The sequence below is a fragment of the Adiantum capillus-veneris genome, chromosome 28, assembly GCF_014529385.1.
Source record: "Adiantum capillus-veneris isolate H3 chromosome 28, ASM1452938v2, whole genome shotgun sequence".
NCBI lineage: Eukaryota > Viridiplantae > Streptophyta > Polypodiopsida > Polypodiales > Pteridaceae > Adiantum > Adiantum capillus-veneris.
In genome coordinates, this window is record NC_140958.1 from 70,907,304 (window position 1) to 70,933,019 (window position 25,716).

The 25,716-nt window shown below is 42.6% G+C and overlaps 1 pseudogene; it reads right to left on the reverse strand.

Moving 5' to 3' along the window:
- Positions 1-856: 856 nt before the first annotated feature.
- On the reverse strand, positions 857-23,009 carry LOC147420652 (uncharacterized; annotated as a pseudogene).
- Between the last annotated feature and the right edge of the window lie 2,707 nt (positions 23,010-25,716).

The window sequence follows — 25,716 nt, forward strand, 5'->3', positions numbered from 1 at the left end:
ATATGGTTTTCTATCAAATTGAACCAAAAAGAAAACAATTAGTCTGACTTGGGTGCATGTTCATGCTATTGCATGCTAAAATCATTTAGGCTACAATATTCACATTCTCTCTCTCTCTCTCTCTCTCTCTCTCTCTCTCACACACACACACACACACATGTGTGTCCTCTCTCTTTCCCTCTCTCCCACTAAACCGTGCTTGCTCTCTCTCTCTCTCTCTCTCTCTCTCTCTCTCTCTCTACTACCCTCTCTATTACCCACTCCTCCACTAACCCTTACCCTCTCTCTCTCTCTCTCTCTCTCTCTCTCTCTCTCTCTCTCTCTCTCTCTCTCTCTCTCTCTCTCTCTCTTTGTGCTCCTCCTCCTCATACCCTCTTTCTTCTCCTTTACCACACTAATCCCCATACCGCCCCCCACATTGCAATACGGTTTTATAACCCTACACCCCCCCCCCCCCCCCCCTCTCTCTCTCTCTCTCTCTCTCTCTCTCTCTCTCTCTCTCTCTCTCCCTCCATCTTCTCCTCTCTCTCTCTCTCTCTCTCTCACACACACACACACACACACACACACTCTCTCTCTTCTGTAAATATCTAAAACCAAATAGATTAAAACAAAGATAGAGAGTGGATAGTAATAAATAACTATATTTATTTGATGACGTTAACAGCTAAACATTGTTGTGTACACAATTATCTTGGTCCCTCATCACATGTACATATCTAAATCCAAATAGATTAAAACAAAGATAGATAGTGGAGACTAATAAATGACCCAAATATTTTTATTTATTTGATGACGTTGAGTTACAATATAGCAGCTAAACATTGTTGTGTACACAATTATCTTGGTTTCCTCATCACATTTTACGATGTGCCATGACCGCATCTCCTCCAAGACCATGTGTTGCCTCCGTTGTGTGTTGAACTTCCCCACCATGCACTGCAGAAACTACAATCAAATTTTGGTTAGGGACAATGCTCTTAGCAAAAACTACATTAATACTAAAAGTTTACTAAGAAGTCCTAGAAGACAGTATTTGAAACCAATCACCTATTAAATGAATCCTATGACACACATTGCGTACCCTGTTTGAAAGGCGTGTTCTTGATATAATCTGATGCTAACCCAGGATATGCATGAAGACCTTCTAGATATGGGAGTAAATTCATGAGGAGCACATTGTCGTTGCTCACTCCATTGTAACTCCCTACTGTGACAAGCGTATGTGGTGGGTTTTCAATTGCCTTCTCAAAATTGTAATCTACTAGAATGGTGTCTAGAGGGTCCTTGATGTATGAGGCTACCAATTCAGATCTAAAGCTCTTCACAAACACCAAATTGAATTCTGGATGCTTGTCTTCGCAGTGCCTCTCTTCACAGTGTCCTTGATGCAGGCAAAACTTGAAAAATGTCTCACCATACCCAGCCTCTTTGTATTTACTCTTAATTAAATCGATAATGGGGGTGAGATTTTGCTCGTGCATGGAGCTCCAAACCCCTACATCGAATAGCTCAAACATCACCCTCAGCAATAGCAATATCCCTGGTCGCAATGACACACCCATTCGCCCTACATTAAGAATATTTGTAGCGTGGGAAGGAGCACTTTCCCACCACCACCATTTCAACAGGACACCGTTAACATTGAACACTATGAGTTTCTTTTTGGCATGGCAAGAAGGAAGTGTGCCTGTGCCTTCACAACGATCAATCACCAAATGGATCTTACTTAGCATCATATTAGGAGGGATACATAATTCTATCTTTCACACTACTTGAGGAAGAAAGACACTTACCATTACATAGATGTTGCAATTCTTCCATTGACTCTTGTCGATCTAGCAATAGTATATGTCGACCCATTCGCAGCCCCGGACGTGCAAGAAGACCGCAACCAGCATACATTTGTAATACTACATTACCCTCTCTATATAGAAAGAGAGTAGCTTCTCGTGTAAAGTTGGACTTCTCTCCATGCCCCCTGAAGAGATATCATCGTTCTAAATGCAACCTGCATTTGTTGTCCCGCCTCACACCCGAAAGCTTCGCCTAGCTACTATAGCAATATTTGTGAGTAGGGCACCTACATCTCCCTTGGCCGCCTCGTCAGCTGCTCTCATAGGATCAATAGCTAAAACCATAGAAGCTGATTTTAAAGCAACGAATATCCAGTTAGTAAGGTGAGACAGTAATACCAGGAGTACCTCACGTTGTTAGCCTACCAGAGCTATGTGCCATTGAATTCTGCACTTCATCGTGAGGTGGAGTGTTGCATTGCACCATGACATCTGGATATAACAAGCAGGTAAGTGACTATATTTTAAATACTTAAAGATATCTTCTCTTTGTTGCTATACACTTGCTCACCTCCAACAAGAAGAGCAGGCTCGCCGCAGTGACCAGTCTCTGCTACAGTAGACAATACTGTTGAAACTTCGGTTATTGTGCCATTCGCATCAGCTGTATCCACCCACAAAAACAAATACCTTGCTTACTGCACAACACATACCACAATCAATCATTCCATACTTACGAGGTAGACCGATAATTGTTGGAATTTCCTTAGAGAGTATGGCATCCTGCAATCCTTCACTTTCAGTGGACGCCTGGCGGTGTATATGAGCAGGCCCTATATTAATTCCAAACTCTGTGCACTGTCGTTGTGCCTGCTCATGTGCCTCGTCATGCGGAGGAAGAACATGAGGCTCTGAAGTGGTATGAGATGCTAGTGGCGCTTGTTCAGGCTCTAGGAAATGACTATGGCTTCTGATGGCAATGGTTCTTGTTGTTGTTGGGGAGGTATTGAGGAGTATTTGGATGGTTTAGATTCTTGATGTGTTGTGGAACTATTAGGAGCTTGAATGATCCCTTGTATACCGTAGATTCCATGGGTACATGGGTTGGAAGATGAGGTGACTCGATTAATGTGCCTTGGTTCTCTAGGCTTCTTGGTGGCTTCCATGCCAACAAGCAAAATCATCTTGCATAGTTTCACAAAATTCATCTCACCTTGATATTGAGTCAGAAACAAAAGTGTAAAAAGTAATCTATCTGTATCAATTTTTGCATTCCATGCCCGAAGACGTTGATTCTCATCCCATGTGTACAACATTTTTCCTTTCACGTCCCCCCACTCGGATTTATGCAATTGTTTCTCAAAATCCTCATTAAGTTGCATCCAGATTGGATCCCAGGTTTTTCGAATAGCATGACTAACTTCTACTGCATCTAGATTTGGAGTCCTTATTGAAAGCATGAACCTGGCACGATATTGCGGAACATATCCATTTCTAGAGAACTCCAATGCTAGATTGTGCACCCGATCTTGCACTGGCCAATGTGGTAACAAGCGGCACAATGGCACTGGTGGCAGTGGTACTTTGAGAGTATCCTGTATAACCATACTTGAATAGTTTTCAATCTTGTAGTTTGTGTCAGGAATGTTAGATGAGCATACCATTTTAGAAATTACCTACCTGAAGGCGGTGCAAAGTGTCGTTGAGCAAATCCCATTTCAGCGTGGATTTCTCAGTAATAGTAAAAGACCGTGATCTTCATCCCCCGCATCCTCTCTTTTGTCATCTTCTTCACTTGAGTAGTTCGCAATAGGGACCTGGTCCTTTGATAGTGTTGGTACCTCGGATTGTGTAGTGCCCTCTGCATTGGCTTTCACTGGCTTCTCCACTACTTTAGCTTTGGTGACTTCTTTCTTTGTGCTAGCACTTTCCTTTTTCGAAGGCATTCTACCCTTTTTCTTTGGGGGCTCCCAGCTAGGGTCCTCTTCTTTCTGTGTTCGTGTGACCCGCTTGCTTTCAACAACTTCACTTGCTTGATTTGCACTTCTTTTCTTGACACCCGTCGACTACTTGGCCATAGGCAAATAATTATTAGCCTAGGTTACTGCCAAACAACGATTAATTTCATGAGTAAATAGTGCAATAAACTCCAGTGGCTTACCTCTGCAGCAAGAGTCTTTGGAGGAGGCTTTGAAACGCTTGGTTTGGGCATAGCACCCGATGCTATGCTAGTGGCTCGTGGAGCGACAGGCACTGAACCTTTACCTCCAGATGATACAATTCGTTGTCCTTTTGCTTGGACACAAAATGTTAGATGTTGCTTGACAAAGAGAGCATGTAAGGCTGAATAAAATTAAGAGGTCTCATTACCAATTCTCTTATCGGCCACGCCACAACTGTACCCACTGCTGCACCTAAGGTGCAGACATCATCGCCAATGGGTGGAACATGTGGCAACATGAGACCGGGAGCTGATGCCGATTGGACGGCTACTCCCAACGTGCCTCTAGGTAACTCTCTTCCATGTAGCTTTTTGTGGGGTAGAGACTGTATCATAATTACTTTCCCAACTTCCTTGCCCTTGCTCAAAGACAAATTTTTCGTATCATTCTTGCTAAAAGATAAATTTTTCGTAGCCATCTGTTTCCCGCAAGAAATTGAAATGAAATCTATAAATATCAATTCTATTACACATTACTTCCCTCAGGTTGTGATGTTCTTCTTGATACTCACATAAGTTTCATTTTCACATATGAAAGCCTTGCGGGGGAGAGAGAGAGAGAGAGAGAGAGAGAGAGAGAGAGAGAGAGAGAGAGAGAGAGAGAGAGAGAGAGAGAGAGAGAGAGAGAGAGAGAGAATGGATAGCTACATTTTAAACATCAATTGTCATCAATGCACAAATGCTATGAAGATGGTAAGCTGTATATTAACTGTACCAACACTACTATACTAGATTGCATTTGAATAATGAACCCCAAAAAAATAGGATGCTTCAGCATTTGTTCAAAAGGGCTGACCTGTATAGCCGAATGCGGTTGAATGTCCTCTAGATGATATTTTCTCCAATCTTGCAACACCTTCAAAAAGTAACATGGGTTTTGTTTAGTCTTACATCCACTATGAGAGATCGTGGTGTTTACCGCGGGCCATTACCGCAAAACAAGAGAGAGGAATTCAAAATGAGGAGAGAGAATCGTTTTGATGCAGAAGCGGCACTTTACCGCACATATTACCGCGCAAATATCTGCGATTATTGCCGCAAACATTACCGCTAAGACAGGCTGGACCCCCTTCCCCCTTCCTCTCCCGCAGGTTTCCATTTAAATCCAATACAACTCCTACACTCTCGAGAATGCTTGCTCACTTCACTTAATCTCTCTTTCACTCTAAAAATTCTATACATAAATCATTGAACTCACAACAACACCATTACAAATACTATTCATAAGCACATAACGAAACAAATTTTGCAAATTAATCATATACTACACCAAGTGAAAGAATGGAGAGTTTTTTTAAATTCTCATCTTGTATAAGATCTCTACAAGCACTAGGATCCATATTTAGACCCATAGTATTCAAATCAATAAACAAATTTAGAGATTCTTCCTCCTCTCCATCACCTCCTGTAGAATCATCATTGCTTTCTCCCTCTTCCTCCTCCTCAAAATGACTATTTGCAAGGCTTGGCTGACCTTCTTCAACTTCTACTACATCTTCCTCTGCATCTTGTGGTGATGGTATGATGGGATCAATTACTAGCTCAATGTCCATCTCTGCAAAGATAGATCTACCCCGTGGCGTGACTGGAATGACATACCAAAGTCTTCTTTGAAATATACATGGCACATAAAAGACCTGTTTGTCACACACTAAGAATAAGCTGATATACATAACTTAAATTTTTAATTTAAGTTAATTGCACATAGCCTAAATTACCTGCTCGCAACTACTAGGATACACCAAGTTGTCAGTTTTTCCCCGATGGAATTGGGTGGAATCCACCATAATGAGCCCATTTTCATGTCTTTTGACCTCACCCGCAAACCATCGACACTCAAAGAGGATTTTGTGAAAAGATCTGAAATCCACTTTGATTATTCTCTCTATAGTACCACAATATCTGACCTCATCTGTTGTTGTGTCAAAGTTTCCCATCACGCCACAATCATTAGTGGTCCGACGCTCATCTATCTTGCGGGTGCGAAAATGTCGGCCTTCGGACCAAATGGAGTTGAAAATGAGACCCTACAATCACAATGCATAAGAGGTTACATCGCATTTCATTAAGTGATTTGCATACATGCATACATAACATATACACACTCACCTTGCGCACAACACACACTAATTAGTGTGTGCACAAGCCAATTACACAAGCCAATGCACACACTAATTAGTGTATGTTAACACACACTAATTAGTGTGTGCACAAGCCAATTATTCACGCCAATGCATACACTAATTAGTGTGTGCACAAACTAATGCACACACTAATTAGTGTGTGCATAAGCCAACACTAAAACACACACTAATTATGTTAAATTAAACAACAATCAACACAAAAATAGAAACATACCTCCATGATTAAGTCGTAGGCATTAGGAAATTTCAGAGGTCATTTGGAGGGCCACATGAAGAGAGAGAAAAATAGAGCGCGTCCAATGAGCATGAAGGCTACGTTACGTAGGAAAGTACGTGGAAAGACTCAAAAAATAGGAAAATAGCATAAAACTTTCACGAAACTAGGATTGTAGCATAGTAATTTCCTTCCTTTTACCGAGCTTTTAGGTGCTTGCGTGTGGTCCCACTTCTGATATTCTCTTATGGTCATTAACGTACTGGAGGGTGACCATTAAGCCCGCACAAGATATTGAAATTCTAAAACACTTTCCCTCCATTAGAATTCTTTCAAAGTGAATCTCCCTCCACTAAAGCTTTTCTCTGAGAGTTATGGCGTCCACGTCTTCTCGCCCAAGAGCCTCCAGGTGTTTAGTGTCTCTCACACCAACAACCAACAACGGCACTTTGCCTAGAAGGCCAAGTAGTAGCATATCTTCAATTACAATACCAGCTTCAATAAGTGCAGAGAACCAATGGGTTGGACAAAGGATAAACAAAGGTTCATGGGTCCTCATGCAACCAAGAAGACCCAAGAGGTCTAGTGGTATCAACGTTTACCGCTCAGCATGGAAGGCCAAGGTGTTGGATTTCAAAGTTGAAATCGGCAAAAGATCTGTAAAGGAAGTTCTTGTTCAGCATGTGTTTACCCATCCAGAGGTGATAGCAAACGGTGGAAATGTATCAGATATACATCAACCACGTTGCAATTGTAAGTACTCTTGACATGTGAACTTACTGATACTCTCATTATAACTTTTCTTATATATTTTGCAATGTTTCTCCCGCTTGTTATGAGTAATGTCTCCACTCTTCACAGCTCAATTACATTAGATTTGTCATTTGTACTTATTGATACTCTTAGTTTAACTCTTCTTATATATATTGCAGATGTTTATCCCTCTTCTTATGAGCAATGGGAACCTGTGGAGTGCATAATAGGCCTCTTCCATGTTGTACATGCCCACATTGGTTCTCTACAGTACTCAGAGAGGAGCAGCAAAAGACTGGCTGATGAGGGAATCTTTTTTTATGACCACTTTTACCAACTCAGCTCAGGGAATAAGAATGGCATGTTGGTGAAAGTGCCTCTACCAACCGATTGGAACACTGTGGACTGGCCAGTTCCCGAGGAAACAATGGTGGAGGCAATGTGAAGTAAGCTCTACAAGGATATACAAAGGTCTTTACGTAGCTCTATTCCTACCAAACTGGTTAGAATTGCAAACTTTTGTCCTGTTGCACTCTTCATAGAGCTGTTTCATAGCTACAACATCAGAGTTACAAAAACTATGTTCATGTGCAAGTCATTTCAGCAGTCATCCTGTGACAAACTTCTTGACAAAGGATGGTATGCAAAGGAAGAGATTGGTTTACGGTGCGAGGTCGCGCTTGATACTCTAGTTGTCAAGTACATGATTGCAAGCCAATCACTGTTACTCTCATTTTGGTATATGCGATCACAAATGCTAAACGGTAAGTACATTCCTATGGACCAGGTTTCTGCAGGTTTGGAAGATAATCCTACTGTGGATGTGGAAGTGATTGATAAAGAGCATGGCCTACTATTGGTGGTTACAATAAGGGAGCTATGCAGTCTTCAGCATTTGCGAAATGACATCATTGAAGAGTCAATGGACAAGGAACTATCAGATTTTTTCTTTTTCTTAGCTGGCCGTAAGGTGATGCGGCGAAGGGAAAAAGATATTTTGTGCAAAGAGTTGGATGGTCGGGTTGAAGTAGTGTCAATGTAACAGATATTCTTGTGAACCCAAGTGTATACAAATGACTTTCAAGACATGAAGTTTATTGATCTCATTTTTCAATTGTGCCCTGTGAAAAAGTGTGCTTGAAATACATTTCTTTACCACGTCAAATCTCTCTCTCTCTCTCTCTCTCTCTCTCTCTCTCTCTCTCTCTCTCTCTCTCTCTATATATATATATATATAGGTTAAACAAGACAAAGACATGATAGAAGAATCATCTTAATTCATTAGAAAGTACAAACTCGTCCGTGAACAATGGACTGAGATACAATTTTTGTAAGTATGGAATCAGAATGTCTTCAAGGTAAAAATCGAAGGAATGCCCCTCGAAAGAAGGTGGTGAGATAGTTGTTCCCGGCGGATTTAGTTCTCCCTTTTCAGGAGTATCATCAATTAGTAGTGTATTAGTTGCATCAAAGGGTACACCGATTTGGCTAAACGGTTTGTACAAAAGAGGTAATCCTGGTTTTTTAGGGTGGTAGTGGCCCTCAACGGTAACGCATTTTCTTTGATCATACAAAAAGGCAAAATCTGACCTGTGAGCTTGGCATACACTGCAAACTATTGCAACTAGTGGCGACAAGTTTTGCCTTTGCATTGAAGACCATATGGCAACTCTGAAGCGCGGAAGAAGAAACTGAATAAATTCCTTGGTTCCTGGACGAACCACGACTCGACAAGTTCCCATCCGAAACGTTTGCAAATCCTCAAAGGGTCCTCTGTCACCGAGAGGCACCCGCATCAGCAGCAATCCATTGACGTCCAAGATAATCAACCTCTGTAAAAGTTGACAAGTACATATAAGTAGTTAGAAGCTGAACATATTTTGCCATACTTGAATAGACATTACCGGAACAACTGTATCTACAGGTAGCAAGGGTCCATACTGGGTCTCTGTAGTGTTCATGTCGTTGTTGCTCTCCTCCGCTTTATCTTCATAGTCATCATTCACATCTTCATCAGGGGTCTCCCCCATGGCCCTTTCTGCCTCATTCAAGGTTGATCGGCTTGCCTCATACATCCTTGCCTGATCCATATCATTTTGCTCATCCCTAGGCCTGCTTTCCTCATCCATATCCTTTTGCTCATCTATAGGCCTGCTTTCCTCATCTTGGGTTTCAACCATAGGCTCTTTTGGCTCCTCCACTGGCTGACTTGGCTCTTTCATTGTCTCCTCCGGGTTAACCTTAGCACCTTCCATATGCTCATTTGACCTTTCCTCATCCTCGGCTCTTTCATCTTCTGCTGATATGACACCCTCGGCCCGTTGCGATTCCACTGTATCGGATGTAGGGGTTTGTCGTGGTGGCACGTCATGTTTTGTAAGATCAATAGTGCGCTCATCCAAGCCGCTATCTTCAAGCTCTCTAGGGCTAGACATAGTAAGCAGGTGTTGTATTAAACTTACCCGGTATCTTTGCAAATAATCATATGTGTAGTTTTTTAAAGCACTCTGCAAAATTGAAAGACCACATGGTGAGAATTCTTTTATAGACTAAACCAAAACTAACTGAATGCATTGCCAAATGGGTACCTTAGTTATGAAAGTTTTTAATGCAAAGTAGCTTTGCAGGACATATTATGCATGGAGAAGACATCTCCAGCTGCAAGAATTCACATCGGTTTGATTTGGGACAGGTACTTCTTTGATTGGGGCCTTGTATAGTTCATACCTTCCACATAGCTTGCCATAGGCAAGCAACAACCTCTTTATACAACTGCACAAAGCAATGTCAAGATGTTAGCATGAGGCTTCAAATTTACATGGATATCTATAAGAAACACTTTCTGATACAAAACACTTACAGCCTAATTTCAGGGTGGGTTCCTTTTATTGAATTGAACACCCACACTGCTGGTTGGTCAACATCAAGGCATATGAGACTCCAGTGATGGTTGTTCTCATATGGAAAGATGATCACAGTAACTTCCAGCATAGCACAGTGGAGAAACCAACTCTCAAAGGTCCCAGATGGACTGTTCTTTTGTCTAATAATTACAGACATTTGTGGATCAAGGAGAAACACCTCTGTGTGAGTGTGTAGTGGGAGTTGACTTTTGATCAGGCTGCAGAGACTCTACCTGAGTTAGCAAACCTATTATCTGAGCATCTGGATTCTGCAATAAATCAATGTCCACTTTTTCCAGAGCTAGCTTTCTGGTTCCATCTACAAATGGTATCTCTGCAAGCAAACCATTCTTCATTGAAAGTAGAGTTTCTTGATTCATTGCCTCTATAGACAGGGTCACATTGCACTCTGTTTGTTTCTGGGACTCCACTGCTACTTTTGCTTTCTCCTTAAGCTCTGCTTCCCTCATTTCCTCTGTTTGGCGAGCAATAGTCTCTATCCTTGCCCTTGTATTCACATCATGTGTGACATCTACAACTGTGAGCTGTGGCACTAGCTCCGGGGGGTATAACAAAATTTCCCTCATTTTCTTATCCTTGCAGACATTGGGGACCAGCAGTTTGTCATACCTCCACCTTATTCTTTTCAATGTCTCACTATCTTTGTCCATTATAGTAACCCTGTGGGCATGGGCTGCAACAATGGTCATGTCACTGAAGTACTCCAGTAGGAAGTCCTCTGCTGCTTCCTGTAGAGCCATTAATGCCACCACCTTCCACCTTTTGGTGCCCCAGGTAGCTTCATCACATATGGACCTCACCATCCTCTGGAAGGGCAGCTTTGGTATGCATAAATCTACACATTTCTGTGCCTTTCTGATTTCTCTGAAAAGTCCCATGCAGGTTTGCAGCTTCTTCATCCTTGGCCCTTTCAGAATTTTATTTGGTTTTCCAAGTCTTTTCTTTGGGGTTGCAGATCTGCTACTTGCTTTAGATGCTAATCCTGGACCCTTGCCTGCCTTCCTTGCAGTGGCTTTTGTTCTAGCCATCTCACTGTACACCAAAAGAAGAGTCTCAATCCCCTTCTCTCTTTCTATGACGCTCTCTCTCTCTCTCTCTCCTTTCTATAGCTTAGCATATATAAATAGAGAGAGAGAGAGAGAGAGAGAGAGAGAGAGAGAGAGACAGAGAGAGTCCGCATTACTAAAGGCGCGCGCGGAGCACGTTTTCACCTCAACAAGCACCTCCGCGCGCCGTTAGTATAGGGTAAAATAATACACACATACTCTCTCTCTCTCTCTCTCTCTCTCTCTCTCTCTCTCTCTCTCTCTCTCTCTCTCTGGTCAATGGACAGTACTAACGGCGCGCATAGAGACATGCACTACGGGTATGCCTCTCTACGCGCACCTTTGGTATAGAGAGAGAGAGAGAGAGAGAGAGAGAGAGAGAGAGAGAGAGAGAGAGAGAGAGAGAGAGAGAGAGAGAGAGAGAGTATGTGTGTGTGTGTGTGTGTATTTTAAAGATGTGTGTCTGTGTGTAAGTGAGTGTGTTTGTGAGTGTGTGTGTGTGTGTGTGTGTCTGGGTGTGTGTGTGTGTGTGTGTGTTTGTGAGTGTGTGGGTGTGTATGTGTGTGTTTGTGTGTGTGTGTGTTTGTATTTTAAAGATGTGTGTCTGTGTGTTTGTGAGTGTGTGTGTGTGTGTGTGTTTGTGAGTGTGTGTGTGTGGGTGACAGAAACAGAGATAGAGAGATAGAGGCAAAGGCAGAGGGAGAGGCAGACCTTCGTTATGTCGATGGGTGGGCTTGCTGTCGGAGACGCAGACGACGGCTCTTGCACTCTCTCTCTCTCTCTCTCTCACTCACTCTCTTTCACGAGGTGTGTTTTTTCTCTCTCTTGACCGCTTTATATGGCGTACAAAAAGTATACGGTCTCAATAATGACCACACGTGCAACAACATGCAAATATACTATAATTTATAGTGACACATGGGGCGCCGCCGTGTGTATCCGTTATAAGTGTGATTTTGAGAGAGAGAAAGAGAGAGAACAATAGAGAGAGAGAGAAAGAGAGAGAACAATAGAGAGAGAGAGAGAGAGAGAGTCTTAGAGAGACAGAGAGAGAGAAAGAGTGATCAGATTGTCACAGAGATAGAGAGAGGGAGAGACACAGATTGAGAGAGAGATAGAGAGAGGGAGTCCTTACTCTCAGAGAGAGAGAGAGAGGGAGGGAGAAAGACAGAGTCAGCTTGACACACAGAAAAGCAATGGAGGAGACACCTCCCTTTGAGTTCCTGCAAACCCCACCAAAAAAAGGTGATCTCTCACTCTTTCTCTCTGTATTTCCAACAGTTGGTACAAATTGTGTGTGTGTGTGTGTGTGTGTGTGTGTGACTGTTGTTCAACACACACACCTCAATACCCATACTTCCATAGACAGAGACACAGACACACATACACACAGACACACACAGAGATATATATATACATTGTTTCTTTTCCTACCCTCTCTGTACACATTACTAACGGCGCGCATAGCCAACCAAATATTGGCTCCAGCTCTCTCCGCGCGCCGTTAGTATTGTTATGACTCTCTCAGTTGTACTTAAGGCGCGCGGAGAGAGTTGCAAAAGGCACTTTTCCTTCCTCATGCGCCTTTAGTCAAATAGAAAAATACAAAGAGAGAGAGAGAGAGAGAGAGAGGCTGTGTGTATTTTTTTAGTGTTCTTTGGAGAGAGAGAGAGAGAGAGAGAGAGAGAGAGAGAGAGAGAGAGAGAGAGAGAGAGAGAGACTAGGTGTGTTTTTGTTTGTGCTTTGGTGAGAGACAGATATATATATATATATATATATATATATATTTATATTTATATATATATATTTATATCTATCAGGAGAGAGAGAGAGAGAGAGAGAGAGAGAGAGAGAGAGAGAGAGAGAGAGAGAGAGATCATGATGGTTTGGTTTTGGCAGAGTTGTCATGTTTTCTGATGGTTTTGACTTGTCATGTTTCTTGATGAATAGGATTAAGGTCCAGTAGGCAGAAGAGGCTGAAACCAGATCCAGAGCTTGTGCCAGGATTTCAACCCTTGCAGGCTCAGTTGCTTAATGTATCTGCCAAAAGAACTGTTGACTTTTGTCAGGACATATCTGAAGAAAAGTCGATTGGTGAAGATCAATCAGAGAGGTCACCAGGGCAAGAGGATCCCTCACCCTACAAGGGTGTGGTGCCCTGTAGAGTACTTCTGAAGAAAAATACAAGAAAGAGGAATATAGACTTCTCAGATGATGCAGATGTGTTAGAAAGTAGTCCCTGTGCAACTAAATGTAAAGACAAAGAGGATGTGTCTTCTCTGGAAGACCCATCTGCAACTGATGAGAGGCTGTTTGATTTTGCAGCATCTTGTGGTGCTGGGGACAAGTATGATCTAGTTCATTCTATGTTTAATCCAAAGTTTGACATTGAAGACCTGTTAGCTCAGCACAGTAATTTCTTGCAGTCCTACAGAGATAAGTTTGAAGTGATGGTGCAGGTAGGAAGGGTTGTTCTGCCTACTATGACTCTTGTGCATTTAAATGACTGTGGTGGAAAGGGACAGGGAGTGAAGAAGTATAGGGAATTACCACCCTCTTGCCGACATTCAGCCTGCCCTTTGCATCAAAAAGAATGCAAACTCATTCAGGAAGCCTTTGGCTTTATGATTTACCTGAACAGCCTGTTTGGATTCCTCATGCAGAATTCTGATGAGGTGTTAGAGGAGCAAGATGCAGCACCAGATGAGGAATGCGAGGAGACAACTCATATGCAAGAAGTCGAGGAGGTTGAAGACACAGTCGACCTTGAGGTTGAGGCAATTGAAGTACAAAGAAGTAAGATGCTCTCTGTGAAAACCACAGAAATCAAACTTCCATTGGATGTCAGTAACTTCACTGAGAAGCATGCTCAGATGATGTTGCCTGCTGTGCCTGACTTCAGGATTGGAGACAGGACCTATATCTTCTTACATGATGTGCAAAGTGTGTTTTATTTAAGGGAGGATTTCTCCCTAGCTATTATTTCCAGAGTCCAAGAGGAGAGGAGTGGATTTGTTTCAGAGGATAGTAGTGATGATGAGGCAATGGAAACATCCAGCAATCCAATGGAATGCCTTCGAAGATGCTTTGAGAAAGCTGAAAAATACAAGGAGACACTACCTGATGAAGCCACCTTCCAAGCAATAAGACAAAGCCTAAGACCATCAAAAAGTAACAAAGAAGTGGAGGATTGGTTTAACCATTCAGGTCAGGGGTCAACTACATCTGTAGACCTGTGGCAAGAAAACCTCTTTCTGCAGGATGAGAGCTTCATGGTAACTCTCTCTCTCTCTCTCTCTCTCTCTCTCTCTCTCTCTCTCTCTCTCTCTCTCTCTCTCTCTCTCTCTCTCTCTCTCTCTCTCTCTTTGTGTTATTTCTGACATTGTATGTGCAGTCTTGGATTGCTGACAAGGATGACTTCCTTCGGCGTCGGACAAGAGAGTATCGAGGAAGGGATGCGGCCCTAGCACAGTACCTTTCAAAGCTTTGCGAGTCGCCGATAGTAGTTTTTCACAATTCCATGTCACAAGAGGGTTCAATAGCAACTTACACATTCAAGACACTATCACGCTTCTTGGGTGGACCGGTGCTGCCCAAAAGTGCAGATAAAGTCATTCTTGTGGACAAAGTGTTTGCTAGAGATTGTTTTGGTTACTGCCCAGGCTATACAGGTGGTCGGGCAGCATATTACTACACCTACACAGCAATGGCACTAGCTCTTGGTAGACAAAACCCAGATGAACTTTTAGAGTATGGCAAACATCTCATGATTCGTTACAAGGGTGACGTGCCAAAAAACAAAATTGAACCTGCAAAATCTTGATACACTTCAAGTAGCAATTGTATAAGATCATGTATTACATAAATTTTGTACAATGTCATCCACTCAGAGTATCTTTCTCCACTTGTGATTCACATACACCATTGTCTCTCTCCACCTTCGTTGACTTTCACGAGCTCCGGAGTTGTTGTATGCCATTGATCTTTTAGCTTTTTGTTGTTGTAAATGTCTGATGGCTTGTGCTGTTGCTGAATTTGCCAAGACTTCTTTTGCCTGCATTCGATGAATGATTCTACGATAGAACCATTCAAATAATTCTCTCAAATTGTTAGCCTTGATTCGAGAGCCACCATGTCGTGTGTGCCTGAAATAAGCATTTCTCGCCATGTAATGAGACTTTTCCATCCCTTGGGTATTCCATATTGCCGGGTTCCCATACTTCTGTATAAAATATAGCAAATGATTGAAGATGATGTGCTGGATATGAAAACAGATTAGTTAGAATGTTTTACAGTAACATATTTGCACATAAGAGAGAAAGAAATACATTATAATACCATGTAGTGAGTAATCTGGGTGTCTGTCCATGCTGTCTTGAATGATTTTTTCAGAAGGTTGAGATTTTTCTTGAACTTGTTCATATCACCTTGTGACCAGTCATCTTTGTCGCACATCAAAAATAGGATGTCTATTGATCGCCAAACCTCAGCCTTCGCGTTACGAGTAGTTGGTTCGTGGTCTTTGACTGCAATATGTAGCTTTTTCCAGCTCTGATACTCTACCTTGCTAACATAAGATGTGTTATATATTTTTCCATGTTTTGTTAGCTTTGGATCTCTTGTACCTTGGGGCTTCGATAAAAACCTCCGTGCCTTCACCCCACCGATGGATGGTTTGCATGGGACATCCTTCTCAGCAGTTGATCTCTTTTCATCCCGCTGGATTTTCACATTGCCACCATGAAGCCCCATATCCGACAGTACCATTTCTAAGCACTGCAGGGCTACTTGTCGTTCTGCGGAGTTCTTAATCTTCCAAGCAAACCCAATGTATAAGTAGACCAATTTCTCCACAATTCTACAAAGGACATGCATTGTACAAATGTGGACATTCACAAGTGGTATTTTCAAAACGGGTCGAAAAGCAGGATCCTCAATGTGACGTGTTGGAGCTTTTCTCCACCACTTTGGGTCCATGACCTTTGCAGGCTCCATGGAGAACAAACATGGTGACTTTGCCATTGCACCCATTCCACAATTATACATGCACTTTAATGTTTTAAGGTCACCTGCAAGATGCCACTGAACTTGAAAGTCTCCCCTTCCATCTAGGCGTAGTACCTCTCCCTGGTTAGTCTGTCGATCAATCACCTCCGGAATATTAGTTCGATGGAACACCCAATATAGAATCTCATGATCTTCTTTCTTTACCTGCAACACAAAATAAATGAGACTTAAGTAGATCTGAACATTTGAGCTTACTTGAGAATATCGCTTACCTCAAACGCACCAAGCCACCATATGTTAGATTCTGATTGAACACTAAAATATAAAGGATCATCACTAGGACACTTTGAGAGGGCTCTATTCATTAAAGTAATAGTAACACGCTCTAGCTTTTTCTCTTTAACAAGCTCACACTCATCCAGTTTTAACACAAAATGTAATAGCCCACGTGACTCTTCAAATGTGATGTTGTAAAACTCCACCATTCTCTTCTGTAGTATCCGCAGGTCCATAAAAATATTGTTGAACTCATCATATGCCATGTTCGCTCCATGGCCACTGTAAGTTGCTTTAATATGAAAGGGCTGTCCAAGATAGTCTCCCTGTGCCTCGTTAAGCTGAAGCCTCTCTTTCCAAACACTTGAGGCTGATGGTAGAAGTTTGGATTTTATACCCTTCCTAACAAAGATGGATGAGACAGACTTTTGGATAGCCGAATATCCTCTTTTGCTTACACCAAGTGAATCAAGTGTGCCTTGTATCTCTTTTGCAGGCACTGAGTTCTCTGAAATAAAGCGGTCCACTACATTTCTTTGTAGAACCTTAAACTTCTTGTCATGTACTATATCTGCTGCCAGGCTTCTACTTATAAGTGGCTTCAATCTCTTTCCTATATTGGCTTTGGGGTCAATGTTTTCCTTGTCAGGATAGATTGAATCTCTACATGAAGACAATGCATAAGTAAATAATAGAAAATTTGCTTCACTAACACTATTTAGGCACATGAAAACAATGCATAACAAGAAAAAACAAAGAGATTACTTAACTAAGACAATGTAGCCAACCAAGAAGCATCACCTTAATGCTCGGATTCTTTTCTTGAGACCTCTTGATGCAACCTGCAATGTTTCAAGATTGCGCAATTTCTTCTTTCGGATACGACCACCCAAGATGGTGTCCTTCATTTGACAACTTCGCACCTTTCCTTTCAGTTCTTGTACCTCTGTTTTATGTTGCAAAATGGTAACCTGATCTGTAGAATGTAAATGTGAAAGGCGAACAATCTCACATTGTTGAGCTTGGAGAATGCTCTTGTAAGTTTCACCTTCTCTTGTAAGTGATTTACAATAACCCAGAAGGCCCTTTTGTCCATCACCAACAAAGGTCAATAAGCTTGTAGGATTGACAAACGGTGGAGACGCATTAGTTATTGGATTCTTAGGGTAGAGAGAGCCTCTCGTCCAGATATCTATGTGTTTAGCTCCTTGAGCTCTGAGCGTGTCTATGGAGGCGGGAGGTATATGTGTGTTTGTTTTACTGCGCTTAATCAATGGTTGGTACTCATTGTCCAAATCAATGTGAAGGTGATATTTGGCTCGTTTCTGGGTAACATTTGTGCCATTTGAGGAGTGCGCCATTAGCCAAATGTGCAGGTTTAATGGAAAGTGAATAGCGGCTGCGGATTCGTCCCTCCATGTTAGCCTCATTCCCTCCGTATTGACGTTGTTCATTCAATGCAACTGAAAAGAGGATTATCCCTCAATCACTACGAACGAATGTTCAGAAGAGTAAGGAATCTACTTAAAGTACACTTTTTGAAGTTTTACTATGAAAGACCCAGCTCTTTTATTTGCCATTTTTTCTAGAGAGAGAGTGCAAAAAATACATTTTCTTAGAAGGCCCTCCAAATGACCTCCGAAATTTCCTAATGTGACGTATTAGGCCCCAATGACCGTCCAAGTGATCACACAATCGATCACACTAATCATAAACACAATAATCTCTTATTAGTTAATACACACACTAATATCTTATTAGCACGCGAGGCTTTGCAAGACTCTTTTATAGGTTGTAGACACACATTGGATTCTTTCAACATTGGATACTATAGAGAATCCAATGTTTGAAAAAAATCAATGTGTAAATTTTTAATCATATATTCAAATTTTATACCCTAGTTTAATCTTTGTCGTAATAAATGCAGACCATGTCTTCTTCTTCCACACCACGCTTTCGCAGCATTGAGGATTTCACGGTAGACGGGATGTCATATCCCGACGCTCTCTCTGCCTATCATTCACAGCCGTCGCCTCAGCAGTCATCATCAGGGTTTGGCTGGTTTCGGGACGCTCTAGGTGGGTCCACTGCCGTACCTATGACCGATCCAGATGTGGAGAGGGCATTGCGTCTTCGGGCTGAGTGGTTAGGTTCACAGCAGACCCTTACACAGCGCTATTCACCGGTGCAACTAGCATCTTTTGGCGTATTAGAGGTCTCTACTTCGACTGGTGGCACTCCATACCTGTAGAGTTTTCCAGCTACAGCTCCAGGTTCAACTTTTCCTTCACAAGGTCCAACGCCCCAGGGTGCGACGCCGTTGGGTGCGACGCCACAGGGTCCGACGCCACGGGCGTCCACCTATCCATCACCTATCCCACCTTCTGTCCCAGATTCACGTCGGCGCTCTTCTGGCAGTCAGCGTCATGGCAGCTCGCGCGCTAGCGCCGGTCGATCTCGACGAGGGAGCGGAGCTAGTTGTTGTTTTTGGGGGGGGGGGGGGGGGAGTACTACAGATTCTCCTCCACAGTCACCGCTCCCTGCTCCAGCAGAAGATGAGAACCATGACATGCCTTCACCAGATGCTCGCGGGTTATACTACCAGGTTCATAGAGGAGGTATGGTGGATCTCGGGACAGCACAGGGCAGGAGATTACGCACACACGTCAACCAATTAATCCACTCCACATATATCAATTGTTTTCTCAAATTTGATCAGCAAGATCCCTACAACCTCACATATATAGAGACAACCATGCACATGCGTTTCCCCAACCCTGAGGGGCAACAATTCTCAAGGCAATGGTTGCAAGAGCATGTCAAAACATTTCTGAAGAACAAAAAATCTAGTGTGAGGAGAGCGGCAAAGAAGACAATGGAGGCTCCAGAGCATAGCTATCGGCCAGGAAATGTCCATGATGTGGAGTGGGAGACCGCTATGGGCGAGAAAGAGGACGAAAGGGCAACCGGTGCGAGGATGTATACGCGTCAAGTTGAGACCAGATCCCATCAGACTCCTACGCATTATGGTTCGGGAGGAAAAACGGCTTGGAAAGACAAATATGCAAGTAAAAATATTAGTTTTATTGTAAAAAATCTAATGTTTTTCATTTAATTAATTGGTTGCTATTTTTTTGTCAGTATAACATTATCATGAGTCGCCCGACCAGAGAAGTGCAGAGATATAGAGTAAACCATACCGAGTATCAAACTTGGTGTTGGTTGCTTGAAAATCAAATGATCTCTCGAGAGGAGTTCGAAAATGCGTGCAGAAGTCTGCAACATGTAAGTTTAATCTTATCTAAATAATCAAATTGTTGATTTTATATCAAATATTAAATGACAAAGTGTTAATTGTTTCTTTTTTATGGTTTTGCAGAGTCAAGGAGTTCCACGTGAAATGCCGCCAACTCCCCCATGAGCATCCTCTATTTTGTATACGTGGGCCCCGTTTGCCCTATCCCACATGACCATACTCTATTTTGTATACGCGGGCTTTTTTTGCCCTTTATGTAAATGCAATACCTATCATTTTTTGGCTCAATACCTCTCCCAATTGTAATTCCACTTATGTAAATGAAATTATCAATCTTTTTTTGGCTCAATGTATTGTCCAATTGTGATATTTTGTTGTAATTAATAATAATTTTGTAAAATAACTAAAATAAATAAAAAAATAAATGACCTTTTGGATGGTCCTGCAAAGGACAATCCAAACGGTCATCTGTTTTTTAATAATAAATCCCTTCGCGGTAATGCTCGCGATAAGCCTGACGCGGTAATATGTGCGGGTACAGTTGCAGCAAAGCACGCGGTAATATTTGCGAAAATATTGCCGCATCCATTACCGCATCAGTTACCGCTAGACCATTACCGCCAGCTTTGCCGCAGTATTTGTCGCGTACGGGAATTTTTATATTTCAAGTTTGTTTGTTTTTTTGCGGTAATGTGAGCGATAATACCGCGCATATGTTATAGAGAGAGAGAGAGAGAGAGAGAGAGAGAGAGAGAGAGAGAGAGAGAGAGAGAGAGAGAGAGAGAGAGAGAGAGAGAGAGAGAGAGAGAGAGAGAGAGAGAGGATGGCCGACAGAGATGGAGAGAGGGAGAGAGAGAAAGAGCGGGAGAGGGAGGATGGCTGACGGAGAGGACAGAGATGGTGATAGAGGACTAGGAGGAGAGGTGAGAGACAGGAAGAGGAAGAAAGAAAATTGGTGGGAGGGATACAGGAGGAGGGAAAAGGATAGAGGTAGAGGGGATGAGGGATAGAGAGAGGATAGCTAAGAGGGGAGGAGAGGGTGAGAAGGAAGGGGGTAGAGAGGGAGGAGGATGGGAGGAGGTGGTAGAGAGGGAGGAGGAGGAAGTAAGGGAGGACCATACCTCTCTGCAGCAACAACTGCAAATGGCCCTTTCAGTCTTTACTCCTCTTTTTATACTGTAGAGAGGGGAGAGAGAGACACACATATAAAACACACACGGATACACAATAAAGGCGAACATGATTTGCTGCAAATGCAAGCAATAGAAGGCGTATATCTAGATCAACACACTATGGTATTTGCTTTACAGGAATGTGTTAGGCTTGTTTCTAAAGATGCACTTGATCCCAGGGTCCATAATCACACTGGTAGTAACTTGCCTTGTACCAAAGAAAAGTAGAAAATACTAAATGTAAAGCTCTAGTTTCTACTACTCCAATTAGCATATCTTAACAGTACACTAGAATATCCTAGAAGGAATCTCATCATAGCTCAAGTTTTCTCCTAGTATTCCACCATTCGTTACTGTTGCATTATAATGTATACATGAATTGCTACTTTGGTGAACCAAAATCATTGCTCCCTTCTTTGAGCAGGAACATCACAATAGAGTGAAATCAATATTTGGCATTCATTGTTTTAGAAGTTACGATACACAATTAGCTTAATAAGTGGTGAAATCCAAGGAATCAATACCACCTTATCCATTACAACATGATACTTATGTTAGTACAACTCTTTTTGTTGCCAACGCTACTGGCCAAATGGCCAAAAGTTTTGCTGGCACTAAATGCACCGACAATTTCCAAGCGAAGTGAAGACAAGATGAAGGGAAACTAGATAACATAACTTTTACCTTCATAACTTCTTGATTTTGCTTGGTACCATCCAAAGAAGCAGCATTCTCCTCTTCATTGCCTTCGATGAAGTTTTCCCAAACCTACAGGCAATCGGCTTCAAGTAGAAGTACTGCAACATTCGTTTTGGATTCCCAAAGGCTACCTAAAAATGTTCTTGTCCTATCTAATGCTTCAACCTCAATGTGCCATGCATTTCAACTTGCTGTTGGTAGTGCCCTGGTGGATATTTACAATACAATCTCTTATTAAAGTGATGGAATTTCTTGACCGCTTGCCACAGAGAGAGAGAGAGAGAGAGAGAGAGAGAGAGAGAGAGAGAGAGAGAGAGAGAGAGAGAGCTTACTTAGGACGGCCTATGAGCGCTGCATGCGAGGCCTTTGAGCGATGCCTGTGAGCGAAGCATGCGAGGGGATGGAGTCCCACTTGATGGTGAGCTTAGCCTTGGAGAAGCAAGGGGATTTGGTCCGAGCTGATGGAGAGCTTAGCCTTGGCAAGGCACATAAGGAAAAGAAAACTTAAAGGAGCAATAGCAATATTGCTATTGCTCCCTCTATTATTGTATGAAAAAAACCCCAAAAAAAGGCTGCAATAGAGAGAGAGAGAGAGAGAGAGAGAGAGAGAGCTTACTTACGAAGGCCTGTGAGCGATGCATAAATTGGCCTGTGAGAGCGAAGCATGAGAGGGGATGGAGTCCCAGTTGATGGCGAGCTTAACCTTGGAGAAGCTAGGGGATTTGATCCGAGTTGATGGCGAGCTTAGCCTTGGTGAAGCATAGAAGAAAAAAAAAAAGTAGAGGAGCAATAGCGATATCGCTATTGCTCCCTCTATTTTTGTCTTAAAAAACCCCAAAAAAAAGGCAGCAAAAGAGAGAGAGAGAGAGAGAGAGCTTACTTGGGATGCGAGGCCAGTTGATGGCGAGAGAGAGAGAGAGAGAGAGCTTACTTGGGATGCGAGGCCAGTTGATGGCGAGAGAGAGAGAGAGAGAGCTTACTTGGGATGCGAGGCCAGTTGATGGCGAGAGAGCTATGCATGCAAGGCCAATTGATGGCGAGCGAGCTCTTGGCGAAGCAAGGCCAATTGATGGCGAGCGAGCCCTTGGCGAAGCACATAAGAAAAACAAAGAAGTAGAGGAGCAATAGCGATATTACTATTGCTCCCTCTATTTTTGTCTTTAAAAAAGGCAGCACGGCCTCTAGCTCGCTTTGCTTACGTCCAGGATGAGGCCTTTTCCTCTCGCTCCAGCCCCTTGGCCTCCGCAGGTCGCCCTTGGCAGCCCCTTTCCTCCACAGTAGCGCTGCCCCCTCTACTGCATGCCTTGCGGCCCCTCTCAGATAGCCTCTTGAGCAGCCCCTTTTTCGGCCGCCCCTCCCTTCTACTGCATGCCGTCTTCCCACTTCACGGCTCCCCCTATCCAGTAGGTGGCGGCCCTCTCTGTTGCACCCCCATGCCACCATCTGCAGTCGGCCGCCCCCTTTTTCCCCTCCCTGCATGCCGCGTACCCCTCGTTCCCATCTGAGTCGCCTCCACTCCAGCCACCAACCAATAGCAACCTTGTTACTGGTTTCTTATTTTGCTTTTTAATATAGCCATGCAAAGAAAAAAAAAATGGCCTACGTTCCCACATGGTCACTTGCCTCCAAAGCGCAAGTATAACTTCCCTTCGCACTCGGCAAAGCACGACAAACCATGAAGCTGCAAGAGACCACAATTCGGGCAAGTATAACTTCCCTTCGCACTCGGCAAAGCAACAATAGTAATCTTCTTAGATTCTTAGTGATGAACTCCGCATCCTGGTAATTGAAAACCCAAAATTTGAACTCCGCATCCTGGTTGAAAACCCAAAAATTTTCTAGTCCAGGAGATGATATGATTAAAGGCGATGCAATGGATGACACTATGAAGGAGAACAGCTTTGCAATGGTGCCCTTGTTTGATCCTTCACAACTAACCCTGTCCATGACACCCATGACTAGCAATGTGATCACTGAGCCAAACAATGGAACTCCTGCCACAACATTAGCTTTGCAAGAAAGCTCTTCAACCACCACTGACTCCAAGCGACAAAGCCCAAATCCTGCACCTAGTGGGAAACTATCCCAAGATACCTGAGAGAGAGAGAGAGAGAGAGAGAGAGAGAGAGAGAGAGAGAGAGAGAGAGAGAGAGAGAGAGAGAGAGAGAGAGAGAGAGCTGACTTGGGAATAGCTTGGAATATAAGTATACATTTAGGTATCTATATTTATTTATTTGTAAAAAATATATAAATATAAATATAAATAGATAAATATATATATATATATATATAAAAAGGTATATATATATGTGTGTGTGTTAAATATATATACATTTATATTTATATTTATATGTATATGTATGTATTTTAATAAATAAATGAATAAATAAATCTCTCTCTTTATATATATGTATGTATATGTGTGTGTGTGTGTGTGTGTGTGTGTGTGAGAGAGAGAGAGAGAGAGAGAGAGAGAGAGAGAGAGAGAGAGAGAGAAGAACAGAGTTTTAACGTGGTAGGAAACTATAGAAAGAAACCTTAAAGATCTAGGGAGTATTGCTTTTAATATAAAAATTTGGGGAGGCAATAGCAACATCGCTAGTGACTCCTTTCTTTTTTTTTTTTTGATCAGTTTCAACCTCCACCCTCCCTACTCTCAACATTTCACTTGTATCAAGGAGTTATATAAGGAGATGGCTCAATACAGCTTACCATTTTTTTTTCATCTTTTAGTGATCTCTTCTCATCTAACTCTCTACTTACAGTCACTCACCATCTCTACTCCTCTACCTCTCTACTTAGCATCACTCACCATCCCTAACTTCTACTCCAACCTCTCTCTCAGGTCGACTCCAACCTCTCCCTCCCTTAACTATCTATATAAACCTCTATCCACTCTACCTTAGTTCTCTCCTCCAACCTCTCTCTCTCTTGACTATCTATAAAATCCTCTATCTACTCTACCCCATTTCTCTATCATCTATCCCTCTAGCTCTCCCTACCTTCACTACATCCACATCCGTTTGTCCACTCTACCTACATCCTGTGCTCAAGGCACCTTCACTACTATCACTCACTCTCTCTTCTATCTTCCCTTCTCGTCCTCTCCTCTTGTCCCTCACTTTGCCAACACATTCCTCTCTCTCTCTCTCTCTCTGTCTCTCTCTCTCTCTCTCTCACTCTCTCAATGGAAAGCTCTCATTTCATCGTTCACGTGGGTGGTGTGGGGGTTGGCAAACCACACCACCTATCATCGGAAGGATCTTTGTTGGTTCTATCTGGAGCTGACATAAATGCACCAGCTGGCTATACTCTGTTTGCCCTAACAAAATTTGTTGAAGGTGAACCGTTAACATTTCCTTTGCAGAATAACAGGTAAAGGTAATGGCTCTCCTCTTTATTTTTTGTATGCTAAAGTTTCCATAGAGTATGTTGCATTCTTGGATTCCCCTGTGAAACCTACTACAGCACTACAGTCTGCCAACGTACTGTTGCTTTCTTCTGATAAAGAGAAAGAAGACTTTCACTTTGACCCCACCAACAAAACACCCAAAAATGGGGTGATCGACCTAGACTCCCCACTACAAGAGGGATGTAAGAAGGACCGGGCTCCGATCTGTGATTCCTTTAGCATAGTGGAGCTAGCGTTACATCCCACTATGAGATCTCCAAAGCAAAAGACCTTGATTGCATCTTCGGAATGGGGAGAGTGGGTGGAAGAAATTCCATCAAGCGACAATGGAAACATGGTGTTTGAATTTCCACCTCAGCCTAATATCGAGAGGTCAGCTATGGATGGAATGGAGCAATCAGTGGATGGTCATGTGTGGACAAAACCAACAACCACAAACATCAGATTTCCAGCAACTATAAGGAAAAGCTATTGCGGAGGTGATTTCGAATGTGTGTTTGCACAGTGCTCGCATGTGTTATCTACAGGAATACCCAACCGGTCATCTTGGATAGGTATTCCTTATTCTTTTGTTTTATGTGCAAAGAAAGAGTGACAAAATCATAATTGTAGGCATGGAATAACAGGTAAACTACTTGAGAGACCAATGCTAAATGGTGACTTGCAAAAGTATGGAACCTTGAAGTGCTTTTATTGTCAACATGTGCCTGCTATTCGAAAAACCTGCGACGACTGCCAAGTTTACTACATAATGCCAACCAACAAACGCTATTCTCGAGCCATGGTGCACCAAGGC